This window comes from Helicoverpa armigera, chromosome 9 (genome assembly GCF_030705265.1).
Source record: "Helicoverpa armigera isolate CAAS_96S chromosome 9, ASM3070526v1, whole genome shotgun sequence".
NCBI lineage: Eukaryota > Metazoa > Arthropoda > Insecta > Lepidoptera > Noctuidae > Helicoverpa > Helicoverpa armigera.
The window spans coordinates 959029-982227 of record NC_087128.1 but is presented as its reverse complement, the minus strand read 5'-3'; the positions used below and the strand labels follow the sequence as shown (position 1 = coordinate 982227).

The window sequence follows — 23199 nt, the reverse complement described above, 5'->3', positions numbered from 1 at the left end:
TCCCAATCTAATTTCCCACTCGAATTAAATAGCGTCGCGATTCGTTGGATTGGATTAACGTTATGGCAAACATTTGGTGCGGTTACCCTGCTATGTAAATACGTAGTTGTGTTGAAGAATATGCTGCATGTAGGTCGACTGACCTCTACAAACCTTATTAGTGTTATTTTAATGGAGTAATTGAGTTTGGATCATGGATTTCCTCATATGTCTCAATCATATGTTCTCTTTTATGCAGAACATCGTTGTAGACATTAGAAAGATTACCTAACCAATTTAAGTGTACTACTATTTAGATAGAAATAGCTATATCTTAATTATTTTACAAGCTTGGGCCAAAAATCCATTTGCAATGTTTCTATCGAGGCAAAACTACACAAAACTAAGTTAAGCCACACTTCAAAAGCAATATTATAAAAAGCAAAGGTCTATCCAGTGGCACTATGTCAACGTTTCATTACCCGAAGTGCTGGCTTACGGCTCGCAATTTTTTGGTTCAAAATCAATTTGTTTAATGCGTCCAATGGTAGCGCAGATACCCACAGATACCCACAGATCTATACTAAACTGGATGGCTCCGGATTATGGCAGATCGAATATAGATTGTAATTGACGCTTTTGATCACATCATTTGTGTTTAATTAGATTTTCTTTCGTTTTAAGATCGGTTCTTTCTTTGTGTAATTCGGTTTGAAGGTTGAGAATAAAATTTTATGTACGGTCGTCAAGATAATCTGAATCGTGTCTTTGTGAAAAAATATTTTTTATGCTAACTGTTAAATATTTATTAGAGTATTTAACAGTTAGTTATTTTAAACTTCTCAAACCCAAAACAGTTTACACAAAACAAAAAAAAAAATAAACGATAAAAATAATTACTCACGCAAACTTCGAATTTTTCGCTGCGAAAAATTACCCACCGTAGCGTTGCCAACCGCCCAACAATATTGTCAAATTAATTCGCACGGCGAACGCGAAATAAAAAACCCATCAGGCCATCACGTCGTTCGTTATGCGAAGCCCCTTCGGAATACTCGTGGTACGCGAAAAAAAAAGTGTATCTCGAAAAAATGGCAACTTCGAAAATGAAAAGTCAACTGAGTGAATTTGCAAAAATTGCTGCGGGACCCTGGGATAGCTTCGCGCATCTGTGGGACCGCGTGTAGGTATGTCACTGTTGCAATATATAAAATACATACATGCAGGTACGAACCTTGCTTTAAATATATGGGGTAAAGTTTCGGGGAACTTTAAAAATACTGGCTCTTTATGAGTTGTGGAATTTAAATCTGCTTTCCATATAAAATAAAAATGCCCAAAGATAAAATATAAAGAAATAAAAGCTGTTGGCACGTAGGTAGAGTAGACAAAATAAATTGCGAACTGAATAAAAGTATTTATTTACCAATTAATCTAGAACGACAATCTTATTTATGCTGGACTGGCGATTTCTAATCCTAAACCAAAACAGACACAAATACCCTCCTTTAAACTGCTCAAAATGGGGGCGAAAAAATAAGAAATTTCAATTCGTGGGAAAGATTATCCGTTTGAGACAATTACGTTTTCAGTGGGCCGTTGATAATCCAACTTTTTCTGAAGATGGCGTATCGCTCATAACGACAGACGACGGTGACTTTATGGCAAAAATTGAATTATTTCCGAGGATCGCATTACATTTCCAATTTATCGGAGGAGGGCTGATGCTTAATGGACGTATCTGCGTAAGGTGCCCAAAAATATTGGACGATATTTGGCCCTATTTGGCCGTTTTGTGATTGTGCATGACGCACAAAAATGTTCGCCAATTATATCGAACTGTCCATCAATTTACTGCGCAGTGTTTGTTGAGAATTCGTTGGTATTTTTTCCGGAATTCACTAGCAAAAAATTCTTAGTAGTTTTAGTTTTTCCATTGCATTCTGAGAAATATAGAATCACATCCGTAGTATTGCAAAACAAACTTGAATACTTCTAAATGAAGCCTTACAAAGAATTTCTTTATTTCCATATCAAACGCAAAATACCAGAAAAAGCAGACCGTCTTATTTTTCATTGAGTACAATTTACAACGAGAAATATCAAGTAAAAATTGTACGAGTCAGTATTTTCCGATAAAATACTGGAGTAAGTATTCTTATAACAACATCAACGGTCGGCTTAATGTGCTCTCCGGGGAACTAAGGGTCTCAGAGTGTACAATACAATGTTATATAAATATATAAAAGGTACAATAGCCACACGCTAGCGAACCAAACGCACCTTTAACAAATTGATTGATACGAACCATCTCTAGGAAGCTATAAATAAAAAGCAATCAAAGGTACAAAATGAAGGTAAGAACATAGGTATTAATTCAGACTGTAGGTGGTCCTAATGGTCTGTAATCTGATGTTTCTCCCACGTTTTGATGGCCATCTTACTTCCCACGTCCACCTAAAAAATATTAATTTGATATCGAGATAACAGCCCACACCAATACTATAGAGATTCACATATTCATATGAATTATTTTTAAATCTATAGCCTTCCTTGATAAATAAACTAATGTAAATAACGAAATGATTTTTCAAATCTGTCTTGCCCTAAGATTAGCACGATCAAACGAACAAATCTTTCAGTTACATAATATTAGTGTATAAATTGTATTAGTCAGGATTATTTTGTGTTTCAGTACAAAGTGTTGTGTTCAGGTGTGTTGGAAGTACAGAATGGCTGAAGTAACAAAACAACTTGAAAGCCTCGGGCAGTTTACAGTTGATTGGGTTTCACTAGTTGTTTCAATGAAGAATGCTTTCTTAGAATGATAACATTGCTCTTCGTAGAAGAGGTGGGTAGATTTACTAGGTAAAGTTCAAGTTGTATATTATAATAGGTGTCTTGTTTTCCTCTTGGAAAATGCTGTTATGATATCGAGGTCATCATCACAATTTTGCAATTTAAAGAATCCTTTCAAAATCTTAAGCACCATCATGTGCAGCTGCCTAATAATACATTTTTGTAAGAAAGATTTTTGACTGCCAAACCTATACCAGTTTACTTCAGCCTCTTATTTGACGCCACCAAATTATTCGCTTTCTTTAAATAACTAGATAACGACTAAAATTAAAATACCCCATTCAATAATTAGTCCCCTAACCCACCACCTCATTACGATCTCCCCATAAATAAACCCAAAGAATGCAACCGAGTCTAAACCTTAAATCATTGTAATTAAAATCAATTTCAACTGACAATTGCGAACACGCTGTCAGTGAGAGGCTTATCAAAATCCACAAATCACGGCCAAGAAACAAAGAGCTGGCACAATAGACTATCTTTACAAAGAAACTCTACTCAGTACTCGAGAAAGGATACCAGAAGACCAGCGTATCTTGGTCTCTCAAACTTCGCTACCCTTCCCCTCTGACGCCTGTTTTAGTTCAGCGCGCGGGGGGCGAGGTAGGTCTCTGGTGGAGACTAAGGTGCTATCGTTGGATCTAGATAATTGATAGATAGAGATCTGAGAGGCTGGACGACGTTTGCTTTTACGTAAGGATTCAATTGTTTATTGTTTCATTGGAAATATAAATAAATACTTCGTAGTAGCAAAGGAATAAGTCTATGTAAAATATTGATGCTCAGCTACATGAAGTTAGACTGTAAGCCGACATTGACGTAGTTGGGAAAAGGCTAGGCAAATAATGTACGTTTCACATGTTTTTGATAAATTAATTACACAAAATTCATAGTTAATTAACTTTGAAATGTTATACGTAAATTAATTATAATTTATATTTTGTTATGGAAACCAATGAAAACAGCGATTTCGGCGAAATGTGGTTTCAAAACGTGATTCAAAAATATCTGAATCTACAATAATAATATGTAATATCTGACCGCATAATAATATTTAATATTACTGCAGACCACGTACCTGGTATTGAAAATTTGAAAATCAACATTAAAATTATGAAGCAGTAAAATATCGCGAATAAATAAACCATATTAGTTCAACAGCAGTTTTCCCACGAAACCACAATAATCATAACTTTTACATATAATAAGTTTGTTCGGCTTTTACTAACTCAGACGTTTCATAATGAAATGACCCTCACTACCCACTGCAATTCCTAAAAAGCTATCTTAAATGGAAATCTGAAAAAACCGTAGATGCAATATACATCATCATTGATTTTTATTTAAATACATCATCATTATTAAGCCTTACTAACACTATAAATGTGAAAATAACTTTGTCTGTCCGTCTGTCGTGCTTTCACGCCAAAACTGATGACATGGTTTGTATGAAATTTGGTACAGATATAGTCTAGAGTCTAGATAGAGATTGAGGACGGATACGATGCGGGTGAAGAAACAGTAGTTACATACATACATACATTCAAAATTTCACTTTCAAGCAGACGAAAACCGTCCCAAAAACGCACACTAACACAATATTAAATCGCCATTGACAGTTTTGAGGCAATTTTCGACAATCACAGTTAATAGTGTCGAATTTCCCTCCGAGTGACGGGTCGTGACCCTCCGGGGACGACTTGAGACAATAACGTCCGAAGCAACCTAATGACGAGATGCGGGTATCGGAGGGTAATGCAGTTTGCTTAGAAAACTACTCGAAAATGTTAAACAGTTGATTTTTGACATTTTTGAGGTAAACGTTCATGAATCTCCTGCCCTTATCGAAATTTTTTTTGAGGTCGTCGCATCAATTTTTCTTTTTCCATGGTCTTCTGTCTGCCGTCATCTCACAAGTAACTTTCTTTCTGGCCATGTCGATTTTAACACATGTGGTAAAAGTTGATGAGACAAAAGAAAAATCAGACAGCTCACACAAAGCATTGATTCATACAGCAGCTCCTATATTCAGCAACCGAAACAAAGAAACCAATCCAAGCTAAAAATATTCAAAAATATTTCCCTAGAAAACGAAAACGTACAATAAATTTTACATCTATCCAGATAGAATCAATCTATCCAATGGTATCATCTATATTCGTAGTCTCGTAGCCTCGTAGCCGCGTAGCTCGTAGCACTTTCGTAGCGTCGTAACCCTCTACGTAATGAATGGGGTGCCTGTATTGAGACCAATCGACGGTGCTTGGGTACTTGGGAATCAGAGGTTCTATTTCTTTGTTGGGAATTGGAATTCATGTCTGTTGACGTCATTCGCGACTGTTGATACACTTCGATCCTGAGTATTGCTTTTTGTGTACTTTTGTGTCTGTGTGTGTAATATTTTGTTTTACATTGGTCTTATTGGGGACTCAATGTTGATTGTATAACTTCATGGCCATGAGCCTTTTAATCGTCCCACTGCTGGGCACAGGCCTCCTCCCACACAGAGAAGTGCTGTATTACCTGTCTTGTCTGGATCACTTTATGTTAAAAATAAATAGGAAACGGCATACTGCCTTTATTGCCATCCTTCGCACTACTATTACAGACCACCGCACAACCTTTCTATCGTTATCTAAAATAAAACATTTCCAACCTCCACCTAAACACATTACTAAAATAGACTTTGAGAGTGCCTTACAATATCTAAAAAATAAAAACTTATCAACATTACTTTTTTGTGAAAACCCTAATGACGTTACGGAATGCTTGATACAACATCTTGTTGAGTCACTAAAACTAAACACCACTTCTCACACGATCCCTAAAAGTAAACGAATTATTAAGCCCTGGATAACAGAAGGCATACTAAGATGTATAAGAAATCGTAATAAGCTCCAAAAACAGTCTCGAGATAATCCTCATAATATAATAAAAAAAATAACATATGCTCGTTACAGGAATCATTGCAACAACCTCATTAAAAAACTAAAAAGAAAATATGAAAGAAACCTACTTAGTAAATCTTTAAATAACAACAAACTTCTTTGGAAAAACCTGAAAATTATTACATATACAAATAAATCTACGAAAACTAATTCTGCATTAACAAATTTAAAAACATCACCTATGGAATCAGCCAGCTATATAAATCAATACTTTGCAAATATTGGTAACCAACTAGCGAAAGACATTCAACAAACCGTAACCCAGAATGAATTAAATCTATACTTACGTTCTTTGCCCAGTTTCTCTAAATCCTTCGTGTTACTGGATACGGACACCGACGAAGTAAATTGCGTACTTAACTCTCTAAAACCAGATAGCGCCCCAGGATGGGATAATATATCCACTAGGTACCTTAAACATGTAAAATATGAAATAATTCCAATCATAACGCATATAGTCAATCTTTGTTTTAAACAAGGCACGTTCCCTAATTTGCTAAAGAAATCAATAATAACCCCCATATACAAGGGTGGGCAAGAAGATGACGTTAACAATTACAGGCCTATCTCTGTTATTCCTGTTATAGCAAAAATATTAGAGAAAATTCTTAATTCCAGGTTATTAAACTACCTTCAAACTAACAACATCTTATCTCCATCTCAATTTGGCTTTAGACGCGGCGTATCTACAGAAGATGCCGTCACGTCTTTAACTACATTACTCGTAAAAGAACTCGATAAAGGAACTAGGTGTTTAACGGTCTTTATAGACCTAAAAAAGGCCTTTGACACGGTTTCCATTCCCATACTCGTCCAAAAATTAGAAAAGATTGGTATTAGAGGTACTCAACTATCTATATTTTCTGATTATCTGACAAATAGAAAGCAGCAGGTCAAGTTAGATAATTTTGTTGTTAGTGAGGACGTTGACGTGACATGCGGCGTGCCTCAAGGAAGCGTCTTGGGTCCTACCTTATTCTTGATATACATGAACGACTTATGTGACACTCAACAAAGGAAAAATCTTTTCGTACGCCGATGACACAGCTATCGTTTTCACTGGCACAACTTGGGCTGAAACCAAACTAAACTCAGAAAAAGGTATGATACAAGTAGCTTCATGGCTAAAAACTAATCTTCTTACGTTAAATACAAACAAGACCAACTATATATGCTTCTCAATATATAAAAACGTTCAACCAGAACTTGAGTTCAGCATAAAAATACATGAGTGTGGGAGTGCGGTTGATCATCACTGTAACTGTCCAAAAATCAACAAAGTTAACCAAGTCAAGTACTTAGGTATAACACTGGACCAAAGCCTGTCCTGGTATCCTCAAATCGAAAAAATCTCCGCGAGAATAAGAAAATTTGTTTGGATCTTTAAAACTTTACGACACATAGTCCCAAGGAGTGGTATATCTAGAAATCTTCTTAATGATGTATATATCTCGCTGGTTCAATCAGTGATCATCTATTGTATCCCCATTTGGGGAGGAGCCCGAAAAACACGTTTTCTTGACCTTGAAAGAGCGCAACGGACATTAATAAAAGTAATGTACTTCAAAAAAAGGACCTTTCCCACTTATGAGCTATACCAAATTTGCAATTTATTATCAGTTCGTAAATTATATATCATACACTTAGTACTTAAAAAACATAAAACCATACCACCATTAACTTCCGATATATCAGCCAGAAGAAGGAAAAAACACAATGTTGCCTGTATCCCTTTTGTAAAAACAGAATTCGCTAACATTCAGTACGACAAACGCTCATCTACCCTATACAACAAAATAAATAAACAAATAAACATACATACCAAACCTTTTAAAGAATGTAAAACTTTACTGACAAAATGGATTAACAATTTAAGCTATGATGATGTGGAAAATCTTTTATTAAATGTAATGTGAACTACATACACACACACACACACTCACACTACATACATACACACACACCACATACATACACACACACACACCACTTACATACACACACACATACCAAATATTAAAATTATCTAGTTTTAAGTTATTAATTAATTATTAAAATTGTAAGATATAAAAGAGCGGCGCCTCCTGGCACAGGCATCTATATGCTTAAAAGGAGACGCCACCCACTGTATAACATTGTTAAATCGTGTAATAACGAAATAAAACCTTTTTGATTTTTTTTGATTTTTTTGACTTGTAACCCGTCAAATGGGCTTGTGACTGAAACCGAGCCAAAAAACTTTGTAAAATTTAGGAAAATTCAAAAAAAATATCTGTCAATTAACACAGAATTCAGTTATTAATTCGAGTTATGCCCGATTCGTCATTTTAGTGATTTGGCATCCATAAAAAACGTGTCCCAGTTGGTCATTCAATGAAATATTTTATTTTGCTTAGTCCCAATTGGTCATCCGTACTTTATTTTGTAAAAAGTACTGTCAACAAGATAAGCTTTACAATATTGTAATATGTTTTTTTTTATTTATTTTGTTTATGTTTTTACCGAATATGGCAAGACGCTATTAATAAAATCGCGATTTCAACGGCGTCACACACCGCACGGCCAAAACCAAAATACCAGGATCGCATAAATCAGATGAGTAATATACCAATCAACGAGTGTCCATGGAACTGCCCACCGTGTACTAGGACCGCATAACTTACAGGAGTATAGCAGTCAAGAGTGTCAGGATTTTACGTTTTTTTCCTAATCTAAATATATAAAACTCAAAGGTGACTGACTGACTGACTGACTGACATAGTGATCTATCAACGCACAGCTGAAACCACTGGACGGATCGGGCTGAAATTTGGCATGCAGGTAGATGTTATGACGTAGGCATCCGCTAAGAAAGGATTTTGATCAATTCTACCCCCAAGGGGATAAAATAGGGGATGAAAGTTTGTATGAAACTTTGTCAATTTTTAACCGATCGGACTGAGACTTTGCATGCATAAAGCTACTATGGCGTAGGCAACCCTTAAGAAAGGATTTTGATAAATTCCATCCCTAAGGGGATACATAGGGGATGAAAGTTTGTATACATCTTCTTAGATTTTATGAAGAAGTCCTGATGACGAATCAGAATTTTATGATGACGTTCGCTTAAATACGATTTTGATTAATTCAACCCCCACGGGTGATAAAATAAGGGATGATGAAGGATGTAAAATGTATTAGTTTGAACCTATCAGTACGTAATGGAACGAACAAAATAATGTTTAGTTCTAAATGTTGAGAAGTTCTGCCTACCGCTATTAGATGGCGCTGTGCATTTTCGTCTCATTTCTGAATCGCGGTGTTAAGATTCTCCGCCAGTTAATTACCTTCGAACTGAACTGTAGGTAATCTGTTTGTTTGGTTGCTGCGGATTGCCTTCCTCACTGACATCCCTGCTAATATTATAAATGTGAAAGTAACTCTGTCTGTCTTTTCATCACGCCTAAACTACAGAACCGATTTGTGTGAAATTTGGTACAGACATAATTTGGAACTTGAGAAAGGACATAGGATAGTTTTTATTACAAAGAAATATACAAATAAAAAATAAAATTTATTCCGGACATATAGCGCCATCTATTGGTCTAACCAAAAATCTGCCGAAAGTCACTATTCCACGCGAACGAAGTCGCGGGCAAAAGCTAGTTGTAGATAAACATACTAATTTACACCATCATTCATCATTTTTATGTATACAATCTCTTTGCTACTTATGGGCCCCTGGTACTTTTGTTACCGGCACAAAAAGTATCGAGTCACATTTTCGGGTTTATAAAATGCCCAAGTTGTCTTCACCTGTGTGTTAATGTAAATTTTATTATATTTATATGAGAGCTATACCTTTACGTACATCGAAGTTTTTCATTTAAAATTTCTTCTAACACTTTTATTTCTGACGGTACTCTGATACGTGAAATTTTATGCGGGTGACGAATCGGAACCCAAAAGGACCATGAGTCAAGTTGGGCTCATTGTCCAACAGAGTTGTAGCATATGCCGTTGTGAAGGTTTTTGTTTGTACTAAAATTGTTACTATGGGCACTACCTTCAATTCCATGGCAAAAAAAAGATATGCACTTAAATAGGTTTTGTAGAAAAGGACAATTGTTAGGAATCGTAGTGCGCTTGGTTGTTCATGACATAAAACCTAATTCGCAGGATTTGATTATGCTAGGATTATGGGACCACCTCATAATCACCAGGTCAGGTTCTGATGATGGAACCCCTGAGAAATCGAGGGCAACTTTCGAAAATTGTAGGTGTGCATAGGTTAAAAACTTGACAGTGAGGTGTACGTCTGATAACACTATGCAACAGTGAAGGTTTGGAGCTGACCTGATGATGGAGACCGGAGAAGGTCGAGGGAACTCGACAACTTACATATTAAACTACCTCGTGTTTGGGCTTATATTATTCGTATTGATGGGAACTTTCCACAATGCGGATAGTGACAACTATGCTTGTCACTGAAAACCAAAATAAAAAAAACTTTTACAAACAAATAAAACCGACTCCCAAAACACTGAAAGCAAAACTATTCTTAGGTGCATCGGCATAGAAGTCGGTGGCGTATAAACTCAGGAACATCCATTAGACACTGACTTCTAGGCCGATGCACCTAAGAATAGTTTTTTTTTGCTTTTCAGAGTTTGCCAAGAACATATTCTGATGGGTAACGACAATTGGAACTTTTTGATTGATAATTGCAATATCCATCACCAAAATGTGTGGCTATTAAGAAGAAGGATACAGTCAAGACATGTTCGTGCACGTACATATTACGTATACATTCTGGTTAACAGAAACGAAATGGGTCGAGATGCCATCGCTCAGTATTACTGCTCGTGTCTAACAGGTAGACGCACAGTAGGAAGTTGTGCTCATATCATTTCAATAATATGGTATCTAGGGTTAGGCAGGCACACACAATTTAATCCACCGGCAGGATATTTAGACGACATTATTATTGATATTGATTGAAATGTTAACAAAAATAATTTTAACTGCAGCTGCTAACAGTTATTTATTTTTATTTTTTATGTATACATTAAACCTGGAATTAAAACTAGTTAAAGGTGTTCAGTAACAAAACCTACAATGCCGTAACAGCACTACTTTTTGCAGAATATTAGTTTATTTATGGTTGGAGAAAAATATTTATAGCAAAATAACCCCATGGATTCTTCGCAAAAATTAGTTAAAATCTTTATATTTAGTGCTTTACAAGTATATTCAAAGTGGTCTCATCTCTGTTGGTGGGTGAGCCCAGGCTTCATACATTTTTGCCCATGGTCCTTTAAATATTAAATTATTTATTTTGCTCGAATGACCAATTGGGAATTGGTGTATGGAAAAAATAGTTGGTGACCAATCGGTACTAGTGACAAATTGGGAATAACTCATTAATTCCCTTCTCTACACAATTATCCCACTATACATAACTATTACCGAAAATCAGTAACCACTGTCCAATGAGGTGTACTCGACCCAGTGTGCACACAGTGAGCCAAATATCAATGTTTGCGTTACACAGTGCTATCTGCGTTTGGTTCAGTGCATCATTAAGCGGTGCTTGGCTCGTGACGTCATCGTCACGCCATCTTGGATTTATGCGTAATGACGTGACATTAGATAAATAACTGAAATCATTGAGTATATTGCTGAAATATAATGAAAATCGATAACTACGTGATCAATCTGTACCTAAAAATACTTTTTTTGTGTGTTTGAGAATTAATTTATAATGTCAAAAGTGTTTGGTGAGTTTTTGTATGAAACGTTTGTTGTTGCAAAATCTATCTATTCGCAGTTAGGTCTGTTCTGTATTTTCTGTTCTAATCAGGCTTATAATAAAGGTAGTCGTCCCCTCTTGAATATAAGAATAAACATTTAATAAAAACACTCATTGTTATTCCAAGAAAAGCACCGCAATTAACTGTAGCGGAAGATTAAAAAATATACTTTATCATCATTTCTAATACTCATAAAGTTTTCCCCTTATAATAAACAAGAGCGTAATGAGGACACTACACACACTAACACACTTCTCACACACACACATCTGTACATAAAAGTACATTCGCGCACAGTACTTCACGAACCATAAATGCTTTGGCTTGAAAAATGTGGTACACTTAAAGACAGAGTTGCGTCGTTGATATTAATCACAGGAATAAGGGGAGCTCTATACAGCGTGATTCGCACTTTTATACTTTTTCATACATTTTCGTAAGTGAACGTATATTTTAGTCATGCTCGTATAATTATGGGCTAAAGTTGAGCCGTGCTGTAACAATGATTGATACAATTTGCGGGTCAATGAACCCGTGTAGGCTTAACGTCAGGCATTGTTATTATCACGCATGCTCGGTCCTGATCAATGGAAATTAAAGTGAACCAATTATAGCGTGATGTTATTTCGATAATTAGTTTATCAAACGTAGGCATATGGTCGAGGTATGAAGTGATTGAATTGATGTAGGCGATGTTGTTTTTAATATGTACTGTCAACACATGGTTTCCCGAAGTGCTGCGAAATATTAATATGTATGACCACGGCCGCCTAAGGGAATAAAGTTTTTTTACAAAAATAAATATTCATTATGAACAGCCACCAATAAACCAACTCGCTAAAAATAGTAAACCCAAGCCGTATATTGGACACAATTTTTATCGAATACACTACAAATTTACATACAAAGAGACAGTCAGCGCGATAAAAATCTCATTTCAAACACAAAGGCAGTAGTATGGAGGCGACAATATTATAGATAGCGTGACCACATAATTTTGTGATACATGTGTTGGGCAAAACAGAGAGTCGGGCTGTGTGGGGCAGATTATCGCCGGCGTGACAAATGTGGCTCCGGCGTGACAAGAACACGTGTTATACAATACGTCACGCCGTTATTACGCGACCAGTTTTAGGGTTAACGTCACCGTGCGATGCTGCAGCAGTTTTGGGTTATAATTTTCTTTGGAGTGATTGACGGTTGCACGGAGGAAGGTAAGTTAAGAGATGCCATAAAATAGGCCAGCTGATGCCTTCTTGTAGGTCAAGTAATGTAGGGCAGGCGTGATCAAAACGAACAGTTACTAGAACTAACGAGGCGTTCGCGTTCCTTATCAAATCTAGGCGAATCTGTCAAAGATTGGTCTTGAATGATTAGTGATTTGGTTCCAAAGATGGCGTATGAGGATGGAGCTAGTAATATGCCTCGACGCCCGAACACGCGCATTGTGGTATGCTACTTTCTTAGGAGATTTTGCGTATGACCTCTGGGCTAGTCATTTTGTTCTCACTGGATATTAATTTACTGCTTGAGGAGTTCTGTAATCTACCTGCCGAGTGTTGTAGAAAGTGCGAGTGTATTTGACAGTTAGTGTACACGTGTTAGCTGTCAAATGAATAACCCTTTTTGTAGTGTGTTTGACAGGTGGGTAAGTGCGAGTCATGGTACAAACATACCAGAGATTTTAAATGTTGGAAGAAGGTTTTAAAAAATGTGTCACAAGACACAAACAATGCATTAAATAGCATGCCTTTGAATTAGCAGCTTTACAATTATTTTAAAACTAACAGGATAGAATAGACAATATTTTATCCCATCCAATTCTATTCAAAACGAAAGCTTAAAAAAACGAACAACAAAACCAAAAACAATGGAGTGGATTTTCAAAAACGCGACTTTCAAAGACTTAAAAAATAGCGGTCATTAAGAAAAGTAGGGTTCCCTAAATCCATATAGAGTGAAGCACTAATACGATATGGTTCCGTACTCCGAACAATTGGAATGTTCTCAAGGAGATTACTGTAAGAGGATCAGGGAACAGGACAGCCCCAGAATATTATTTGCGATATTAGTTTTCCTCTGTATTTCCGTATTGTCAATTGCTTTCCTTTTGTAAGTGGATTGTCTTAGATTTTGATTATGTTTTGTAGCTGATGGAATTTATATTCGTAACTGGTGTACTTGGTATGTTTAAAATGTTTCGTCTTTACTTATTTAAAGTACTTATGGGCAGTTTTCGCGCGGTTTGTTGCAGCAAATTAAAAAGCCTGCCATGTCTACAGGTTCCCATCTACTTTCATAGCAAACTACATCTCATAAAGGTCCGTTATTAGACTGTCAAAGCGTGAGAAACAAACAAACTCACTCTGATTTCATACATGTACAGAACAGATATCACAACTCATTACCAAAATCACATCAAAATCAGCACCCTTAAATTTTGTATCCTCAAACCGCCTCGAACTGGTTACCTCCAGACAAAAGCGCCAACATTATCGAGTTAACGCCTAATACGGTGCTGTTCACAACTTGCACGAACTTGGCTAGACGTCCTAACTTTATCTAGAACATCTGAATGCAGCCTCTAAGCATGTGGCGTGACTATGAGCCAAGTTAAGTCCGAGTTTAAAATAGTTACGCCGTAATTATTCTAACAGGCAACGTTTTGAAAGTGCTGTCAGAAGCTGGGATGTAAGTTGGGTTTTATATTATAATATGTACAAAATACATATAATCTATCGCTCATTTTGTTACTAAATCTGCTTTTCTTATATGGAGGATTAGACTATCCATGTACCATGTATCCATTTAAATTAGTTCAGTAATTTTGACGTGAAAGCCAGACCGACTTATAGAGTTTCTGTTTATTGTATTAGCTTGCATATGTACCTATTAATGTTCAGTTAATTTTAAGTTTACAAAGTGCTACAAAACAGTTAATATTTTCTAGCTGCATGAAGATATTGACCATACAAAATTCTGACCCATTTTGCAAGCTAAGACACGTTATACAAAGTGCCGATGAGATACACCCGACACACGACCTTCTGTTGTTTCTCGTCCAATACATGTTTAAGATTGACACAATGCACCTCAGTGCGACGGGATCTGCATCTATATTCCGTGTCTCGTAACTCAGTAAGTATGCATCGCATCTTAGCTATAAACTTTTAAGTGAAACACACCTGTGATTTCAGCAGCTATTTACCTCATAAAGTAACCACGAATTGTGTAGAATTTAAATGCCATGGAACTAAAGGTAGTTTAGCAGGTAGTTAGCAAGTTTTTGAGTTGGAAACCCACAAAAAATAAAAACTAAGGACATTTTGTCGATCAATAAGATTAAATTTACATTAATCAAAAGATTGAGGTGTTGTTTGCTTGAACGTGCTATTCTCAGAAGCTACAAGATTCGAAGAATTAGACAGATCTTCTTCAAGAAGTTTTGATCTGTTATTTCCTAAGGGACGAAAGTGGAACCACAAGCAAAAGCTAGACCTGTATACAACGAGGAAAACTAAAAAAATCTAAAAAAAGACCAAGGCCGAAAACCAGGCACGTGTACTACACAACTCCGTAATACATTTTAGAAGAAATATTTTTTGGCAATACAAAATCTCAAGAACAGCCACTTCGTGCCAATTCGTCGAGTCACGAAGTACTCAAATAGTGAGCCTTAGCGAAGTCTCATCTCAAAGTTGGTAAAACGCGAGTCACTATGGCGTCAGTTTCTTCGCGCCGTGATTAATGTTCCAACGGTTCTATTCTGTAGGAATGAAGGAATAATGTTAATCATTGGGCTGGTTGTGTACTTGTGTTGGTGGTGACTGACGTACTAACTAGTTTGGTAGTGTTTGATGCGTTAGTTTAGTTTTTTTAAATTGTTTTTAGAAGAGACTAGTCTTTAGCCGCCTATACGATGGCACATAAAAAATGAATCGCGGGAATGCCGTAGAAATGTAGGTGGCTAAAATTAGTCTTCGTTTGAACTCAGCATAATTGTTTTCGTGCTAGTTCACGGTTTTTGTCATCTTTATTTGACCAATAAACAGTACCCTATGATTTGATAAGTTTAGCATTTCAAATATAGTTAAATAAAATAAAATTATATTTCACTTCAACATTAAAATTTAAATAAAAAAATGTTATTCCCATTCGTTCCATCAATTTACTTTACAAACATTTGACTGTGAATCGTTTCCGAAAAATACACCAATAGCATCGGTTTTTGGTTCATAGTAATTACTTTTCTGTACGCCAGGCTAATCACAGGGTTGTTGCGACCCGACTGTAACGAATATTCGAATGTTCTGACGATAAATCGTAAATAATCGCATGTGTTAATCGATTCTCGCAATGAACTGGGGTAGGCAGATGGGTACGCATGGTATTAGGGAACCCTACATTGCCACCCAGGTTTCAAGTCAAGAGCAACATATGTAGAAACTTATAAAAAATAACGTTTAATTGCTTATATCAATAATCCAGTTTTGGGATCCGGTTTACTGTTAAATGGCACAGTGTACAATATTATTGCTTTTGATTGTAAATTAAAAATACAACAGAGATTTAAGCGACCCCAGTGAAATAGTTTCGTAAAAAATCTCCTAAATGTTAATTACTTTGTTCTTTATACTTTGTTCAGCCGTTAAAGCGTGCTTGAGAAATAAATATCGAAACATACAAATTACAAAGTCAAAAACTTTCACATTTACAATATTTTTGCTATTACAGATACACGAATGAATATAGTGAAAAATTAAACTGGCGTTTAAAATGAAGACGGATACTGTCACAAGAGGGGCTGCCACTTAAATATTTTGTCCTTTAATGAGGAGCAATCTGTACAATTATGCCGGTATAATATGCACGTACGCTTGGAGGTCAACGATAATGCGAGGAGTCCTCTGCGATTAAACGGTGGCGATTATCGTTATAATGCTCCTTTTGCACTGTTGGATTTTATTGTGCTCTATGGTGAATATGAGTTTTTATTTTTGCTGTCTATTTATTTAAAAGAGCAATTAATTCATGTTAGGGTAATTGTATTACTGACTTAGTTATATTTAAAACAAAAATCCACCCCACTCAAAATTAAAATTAAAATCAGTACTTTTCATTTTTACAACCTTTTTTCTTTACTCGATAATAATCACTCAAGATCTAACAACCAAGGTTACATAACCGAAGTTACAAAGAAGAAATATATTCTTCTATATGTTATAGTATACCATACAAGAAGAATGTTATTCTTCTTTTTCGTTTTGTTATATTATACCAAATCCCAATTACCATCTCACCGAAATTCAAATAGCAGAAAATCCAAAAAAAAATCCTCAACCGACTAAATTACAATTGGGCACACTCTGTAATTAACTGTAATTCGCTGGTGGCTTTACTGTAATTTATGAGTTTTAAACTGCTAAATAAATAGGCCATAACGACTCTGTGGGTGACTGCGAAGTAATGGATTCAAAAGATTATGTTTTCATGGTGAGCGCTTAATGGGAATATTAAGGAGACACATGACTTTAGTAATGTATGTATCAATCTTTGTTAAATGTAAACTAATCTTTAGTTAACTATATTGTAAATGTATTAGTAATCATGTCTGTGTGGCTTTTATGGAAAAACTAAAACCTATTTAAATATGTTAACAGACAATCTAAAAACTGTAGGCTACTTTTAACTAGATGAGGGAAGTGGTTCTTTTGGGACATGGGTGGAACCGCGGGAAACAAGCGTATATTGTATTAAATGTATACTGAAATAATGATAAACACAGCAAGTATGAATATTTTGCAACACTCGTGCACTGAAATTAAAGCTGATAATAGAAATATTTGACAGGATTTTAGAGAAAAGTTTTACACTTTGTAATTGTAACACGATTAGTGATACGTATTTGATGAAGCAAAATGTGTGTGTTTTGAAATTAAATATTCATGTTATAATATAATTTTGTGCATGCGCCAACTCATCTGGAATTTCTCAGTAGTTTTGTACTTTATTCAGAATTTTATGTTCAAGCAGATTCATTTCATTCATTTCATTTCATTTCTGAAAAACGAATTTTTGCAACATGTTTTTATTTTAAAGTTTATATAAAATATATTTAGCTATTATATTTTTGCCTAGCCTTTTCCCGGTTCGTCACGCGCGATATTTCACTAACACTTAAAAAATAAATCGACCATCGACAATTTTAACTAAACACACTAAAATCCGTGTAGCAGGGTTGACAGTGTGTCATAAATAATAAACGGTTGATCCCAACAATTTGTTAGAATATTACGTGAGCGTGGGAGCGTGGCGCAATTACTGCGCGGATTACAGCCAGCGTGACAAACGTCGCCGCGGGAGGGTCAAGTGTTGTGACGTCACTACTAAATTATTGTAGTACTCTTCAAGTATTAGAAAGGAGGGCTCGTTGCTAAGTAAAGGCCCGGCTGATCTTACGATCATGTGGTAAGCGTTTATCGTAGGCTTAAAAAGACTCTCAAAAGATCTCACTCGGCTGTTATTTAAACATCTTTGGCAGTCGTTACCGCTGGCCACCAGTCTGACAACTAGTCTTACCCAGGAGTATCGGGTTGTAGCTGGGTTGTGACGGTCAGATAGCGATGTTAAGCGATGAAAGACCAGTACATCTGAGTAGATTGAAAAGCGACTCCAACAAAGTTGGCTTTGCAGATCAACTTAAAGTGGGAGAGAGAAAATGTGTAAAAAGTGAGCAATGTGTAGAAAAAGAAACTCAAAGTTCTTCTCCACGTAACAAGCGTGATATTGTAAATCATACCTCACATACAACATTCACGTCTACTGAAACGTAAGAAAACTTCATGAATATATATATCTACCTTCTGAATATGCAGTACTGTTTTCCAGTTCTTTTAGTTTACATTATTACGTCATATTCCTCGCACGCTACTGTTATTGCGATAATATATAGCGTTAGCATCGCAACGCTATGTCTTAGAACCGAACGTGTAGGAAAATTGTTGGCTGTATATTCTAATGGAGGGAAAATTAAATATTTTTACAAAGACTCGCTCTTGCTAAATGCTTTTAGTTATTACTAAATAGTTTACTTTCAAGCTAGAGCTACAAAATCTATTTACATATTTTTTTTATTGTACATACATACATATAAAAAATTATGCCACTTTTTGTTGTAATTTTATAACTCAAGAAAGGGATCACCTATCCAAACGAAATGTTTAGACTTTGTTCGGACTATTTATTTAGGTACAGGTGAATTTTGAACAAAATCGGTCGAGCGGTTCTTCATTTATCACATTTTTTGTACCGCGGGCCGCTAGTTTGACATAAATACTGCATCAAGATATTGTCTTTGCTTAAACTTCTTAGACAGACATTCCTTATTAAAAAATCCCCAAGCTCAAGTGTCACTTTCTGCACGGGCCCAACGTGCCAAATTTATGGCGTCCTCGCGATAAGGGTCCGGATTATCACGTTGCTCGCACGTCCCGCGTGACGCAACGGACGGACTGGCAAACTTAGTGCCTACCTATTTGATGTGTACTTATTACGGACTAGAGTGACAGAGAGTAAACGCCTCTGTTTAAACGTTGGTATAAATCAGTGGATTGTCCCCTTGAATTAAGCTGCCCGTTTTTATGATGGGGCGAAAATGTTTTGCAAGTTTTTTTTTGGTGTAAAAGTTTTTTGTTGTAATGTTTTGGGTATCATGGTGTAATGTACCTAGCCTTTTCGCAATTATGTTAGGGTTGGCTTCCAGTCTAACGGAGGCAGCACCATAGTACCATAGTTTCACATGGAGTGAATGCCCATCTGACCCCCTCAACAAAGTCACCCATGCAACCTTTTGTAAGTCTGGTTGTCAGATTTCCTGGCGTCTGTAAAGAATTTCCTCCTTATAACGATTTAGGTACTATATAGAATACCAAATCTTATCCATAGATCAAAAGAAGGTTGATCTAGCAAAGAAGGCTTTAAGTATTCATTACCTAGGCAACAGCGAATATCTGTCAGCCCAATCTCTTATCAACCTGATACAGATAATAAAACACTCTCTTCATCTCCCATAGAGAAATAAACTTAAGCTGATTCAAAATTCAGATTGATACTAACATCAAAGTGTCCTTCGGGCAGGTGATCATAAGGCTAGAACACAATAACGGCGATCTATTAATCTTGCCCCTCCAGCGCTTTTGTTTCGCGGGTCACGGGAGATAAGGGCGCTATTGTCTGCACCGGGCCTTATAGCTGGCTGTCAATGTGTGTGTACCCGCTTTGTTTGTGAGTGTGCCCGATGGATTATTTATCTGTTGACGTTTTTTGAAGTAAGGAGTGTAGTTAATGTAGCTATTGAATTTTCTTAAGTTAAACTAAAACTTGTAACGCAATATGTTTTTGGCTTGCCAAGATTGCCTTTAGATTCTCCAAAGATATGTAAAAATTCATTGCTTTTATTGAACAATTGAAAATCAGACACTCAAATACACGAATCAAATCACTATAGAACCTTGGAGAACAATTGAGTTTGTGTGTGTCTACGAATACACGTACATAAATACATACATGTAGTACATGTATGTATGTGACATCAAGCACTCCCAAAACGGCCTTCACTCAGTATTAATAATGACAAGGTACCTTTATAATTATAACACAATTAATAACATCACAGTAATTTAATTACAATAAAATGATGCGAGCCGAGGCCTCTCTTTATTAATTATCAATTATACTTCATTATGTTTACCTGTATTACAAATATTGCGCGCGTATTTTATCCAATGAAAATTCAATTATGAGGAAATAATTGAAATAAAAATGTTTGTTGTTATTGTGAAATAGTTTTAATGTTATGCTTATTAATTGTTAATTATGGTGTGAATTTGTTATGTGTTTATTTGTCGAGGGTATTATTGCGTTTTAATAGAATTGATTTTTATCGGCTATTAAAGGTTTATAGTTTAGTTAAGTTCAAGAGTAAACTTGGAATTTAAAAACAAAATAAAATTTTTAAGTAACTCTAAATATTTTAAACTTAATGTTTGTATCATGGTAGATACTTTCAGGTCGATTTACACTACAGCTCACTAAAACTTTTAAATTATCACATAGGTTTGATATGTCGCAGTTAACTGGTCAAATTAAGATTAACCAACACCATGTTGACAATGACAAAACAAATGAAAATAATGTCACAATCTGTTCCAATCTATAAATTAATAAGAAAATAAAGATTCTTGATACACAACACCCTATAGGTACCTATATAGTCTGTATAACAGTATCGGTATAAACAAGACAGAAGCAACGCGCGAAGTGTTAAAAGCTTGAATATTAAAGAGGCCATTTCTCCCACGGTTTGCGGCATAAATTATGGTTTCTTTCAGGGCGATGTTTTGTCAATTCCCTGTAACCCTGTTACTGTAGATGCTTATACGTAACCCTCTGTAGGTACTTATACGTAACCCTGTTTCTGTAGGTGCTTATACGTAACCCTGCAATCAGGGCTTCGTGGAGTGTGAATGTGTTATACTTGTCAACGACAAATTTGTGCGCGCCCTTAATAAATTTTATTTTGGCTCGAGTTATAGGCGGAGCGGGTTTTTTTTGTATTGAAGTTGGAAACGTGCTCTGAGACATTTTTTATACTTTGTTTTTTGTGAGGCTGTGTTAACTGCCGTCTAATATATCAATATTGTAAAACTGTAGTTGTCGTTTGACTGATCGATTAGCACGCCTGTTGCTTTATATTTGTTCTGATTGAAGGGTCAAAGTTTAAGATATGATATTATAATATAGCATGTCTTCACAATTTATTTGTTATTTTTGCACATCTGGTCCTTTGCTTTTGTTGCTAGTTGCTTGTAAAGTATATAAAGGTTACTACAAATTAGAGTTTTGGACTGCCGAGATAGACCTCGGGATAAGCACTATTATCCGCTCTCGCTATATCTTATCGCTTATACCAAGCAATCTTGGAAGCTTACAAATGTAAACCATTTTTTTATCGAAAGTAGGCACATGAAAAGAATTCGAGTCGTTAAAGAAAATGCTTGTGAATAACATAAATAGCTCTTTTTGACGCGTTTTTACTTACTCCTGTATTACTGAATTTTTGGTAACGTACGACAAGTATTTTGTATAGGAAAGTTGTTGACAGCCTGGAATTATTAGGTATAAAAGTTTATTTCAATAATAAATCTTAGGGATTATATTCGGATTATCATGGATCAAACTTACAGCAACTGCTGAAAAGGCGTTTCAGCATGTGCCTACTATTAGTTTGTTTAATCCAGTCTTTTCTTTTTTTAATTGTATTGGTAAAAACTATATCATTCCGTCCTTAGTTCGATATGTCAAAGTATGAACGATAAGTAAACCAACCCAGTTCAGCGACTAAAACATTTAACCATTAGAATTCCACCGTACAAAACAACGCCCACATTGTTTCAATTTACCAGACATCTATCCCCAATAGCATATAAAACGTTTAGGTATATAAACTTTCTTTTAAAAACGAAACAAAATACTTGAGATAAGATTGATCACCTACATACTCGAAGCGGACACAGACCGACTCGGCTATACGCAATTTTCTGTGATGGATTTAAAACGGTACATGGGAGCTTGTTTTTGTATAGGTTTCTGTATATTTTTTCATATGTTTTTGTGTATAAAATTGATAGTCTTTTACTTACTTCGAGACAATCTGTCTTTTTTAGGGCACCAACGGAAGATCAACTTCGCCGAGAGGTGGCCCGATGGTTGGCTATTATTTTATTTTAAATGTGGTCGTATAACCTATAAAACTTTTTGGTGGTCTGTATCAGCCGTACGTACTAGTACATGACACATTAAAAACTTTTATATTGGAAATTCCTTCCATGTTCAACAAATCGAACTAATGCGATTTCATGTCATGATAATTTTTCAATCAAATTCAATCAATTAAACTAACCCAGTCTATCTCAACATAATACTCCGCCATTCCACCATTTGGCCCACCTAGATTAAATGAAAAAAACTAACCAAAAACTACCCCCAACTTTGGACTTTTCAATTAACTGCTCTCTAAATAAAAAAGCTAATCTATTTCACTTTAATTGGACTATTACAGAAACAGATTACAAATAAAAAGTATTTTTTAATTTCGCCCGGCTAAGTGGGGCTGTAATTATTGTGCCTATTTGAGGCCAAATTGGGGCCAACTTGAGGCCAAGCTGGGAATAAGTTAAGGCCCGATTTTAATCAAAGTACTTAATAGAGTATAATGATTTAATCTCAGTAAACGTTGGTTAAAAGAAAATGAGAATATTTTTCTTGGAATATGAGGCTTTCGTTACAACTGTTTCTAAGAATTCTATTTTGTAGTATTCTGGAGTTTTCGTTTTAATATAATTTTATTTAAAAATCCGTTACTCGTGCGGCTCAAATACGGTTTAGCTAAAAATATTACTTACAATAATTCTGATGAATAACAATTACCTTGCCATATAGAAAAAATATATTACCTACAGAAGAAATCTACTACTTAAAACATTTGTACTCAACATTTTCAACACTTTTGTTATGTCTAATTGTTTGTAATTATGACGTATCTATCAAACTCAATACCTGTA

The 23199-nt window shown here is 35.6% G+C and overlaps 1 protein-coding gene across 10 annotated transcripts in view; it reads right to left on the bottom strand.

Annotated features, from left to right (window-relative positions):
• Mmd (mind-meld) overlaps positions 1 to 23199 on the bottom strand; it is a 425901-nt gene that overhangs the window by 60923 nt on the left and 341779 nt on the right. The gene's annotated exons all lie outside the window — the stretch shown is intronic.